General features: G+C 41.4%; 1 pseudogene; it reads right to left on the bottom strand.

Moving 5' to 3' along the window:
• Positions 1-896: 896 nt before the first annotated feature.
• LOC118003178 lies at positions 897-1350 on the bottom strand (annotated as a pseudogene).
• Positions 1351-2082: the final 732 nt, after the last annotated feature.

The following is a 2082-nucleotide window of genomic DNA, read 5'->3' as shown; positions in this document are numbered from 1 at the left end:
AACCATTTGTATGTCTTCTTTGGGAAAATGTCTGTTTGGGTACTTTGCCCATTTTTAAATTAGATTATTTGTTTTTTTATGCACTTGAGTTGTATGACTTCCTTATATATTTTGGATGTTGACCCCTTTATCAGATGTTTTGCAAATATTTTCTCCCATTCCATAGGTTGCCTTCTCATTTTGTTGCGTATTTCTTTTGCTGTGCAGAAGCTTTGTAGTTTGATGTAGTCCCACTTCTTTATTTTTGCTTTTGTTGCCTATGCTTTTGGTGTTCTATCCAAAAAATTCATTGCTAAGGCCAATGTCAGAGTTTTTCCCCTGTGTTTTCTTCTAGGAGTTTTATGGTTTTAGGTCTTACATTTAAGTCTTTAATCCATTTTAAGTTAGTGAGCAAGGAGCCTGATGTGGGACTCGATCTCAGGAGCCTGGGACTAGGACCCGAGCCAAAGGCAGACGCTCAACCGACTGAGCCACCCAGATGTCCCTAGACCTTAACTACAGTTTAATATGTCACATTCTGAGGTACCAGTGGTTGGGACTTTAACATGAATTAAGGGGGGACCTAATTCAATGCATAACAGAGAGAGGGCAGGAGGGCACGAGCCTTGATGGTCTTCAAGGCAGAGGGTAATGGTGAGGTTGTGAGTGTTGGAGGAGGAGGGTGGCCCTTGCTGGCGGCACTCAGAGCTTTGGGGCCCCTCTTCTCTCCCACCCTTGGAAGTTTAGAGGCCCAAGGAGCAATGTACTTGCCTTTAGCTTATCAATATCTGGTCTCCATTTTAACCTGGAAGTGTTTTGTTGTAGTGTTGTTTTAAGATGGTAGAGGCACGAATGTGCTTATGTACTGGAGTAAAGAGCCTATGAGAGTTTTTAAAAATTGCTTTTTTGGGGGAGTTTTATGATTTTATTAACACAAATATGACATGCATGTAAGTTGTCTGTCTATTCATTTTCTTCGCCGTGCAGCTGCCATTGGGATTGGTGACTCTGATGGCCCACTGGGCTGCTCTTTCCACAATGGCTTTGCAGTTCTTGGAGTAGACGCTGTGAGCAATCTCCGCACGGTGAGATTTGTTGCACATCAGCAGCACTTCAAGCTCCTTGACGTTGTGGACTAGGAACTTCCGGAAGCCCCTGGGCAGCATGTGCTTTGTTTTCTTGTCGCTCCCATAACCACTGTTGGGCATCAAGATCTGGCCCTTAACTCTCCTGCACACCCTAATGTCAATGCCTCTGGGTTTCCACCAGTTGCACTTAATTTTGACACATTGGTCTTAGTGGGGCCAGATGAACACCTTGGTCCTCTTTTTTAATGATCTTGGGCTTCACCAGAGGTGTGAGGGCAGCCATGATGCCGAATAGGAGACGGCTGCCCCCTCCACAGGCGGTGTCAAGGAAGACAAAAATTACTTTTCTTAGTTAGCTATTCAAGCTATGGCAAATGAAACAACTTGGGATTTGGGAGATGAAGGGAAGCAAAAATTCAGGGAGGAGAAATCATACCATAAAGCTGGAGATGCTGATTGGAGGGCCCCAAATCCTTTGGTCCTTATATATTTAATAAGTACCTATGAGATACAGTGTATCTTTATGTTTAGGCAGAGAGGAAGAAGTGTATGCAATTAAAACCATAATTGCAATAATAGTTGAAGGAAAAAATATGCATTATTTTGACTTTGTGCAAAGCAACAATACAAAACTTAATACATGAGTGCTAATGGTTCTTGGACTGAAGAAAAAATGAGAGCATAAATATGTTACAAATAAATTATTGCTATAGAGTGAAAGGAAGTTGATTAGGTTCAAGTAGTAGATTCTGAATTTAGACTATAAATGTATGCGCTTGCTTATATATTCATATCTAACAAAATCCTCACAGTTGCACTGGGCTTATTGATCATTGTTTGATTCAAGATTCACTTACAAATGAGAACTGGAAGTTCTTTTGCAATTGGACAGGGAGGCTGTCTAGCCTCATAAACTATTTTTGAGAACATTTGAAGAACAGAACAGCATTTTCTTTGCAAACGTTAATTTGCCACATCATACAAAATTATTCCCCTTGGACCACCTCTATCAGCC

Source organism: Mirounga leonina, unplaced genomic scaffold (assembly GCF_011800145.1).
Source record: "Mirounga leonina isolate KUSES-001 unplaced genomic scaffold, KU_Mleo_1.0 Mir_101595, whole genome shotgun sequence".
In the NCBI taxonomy this organism is placed as follows: Eukaryota; Metazoa; Chordata; class Mammalia; order Carnivora; family Phocidae; genus Mirounga; species Mirounga leonina.
Note: the sequence above shows the minus strand (reverse complement) of the source record. Positions and strands in the feature narration are given on the sequence as shown.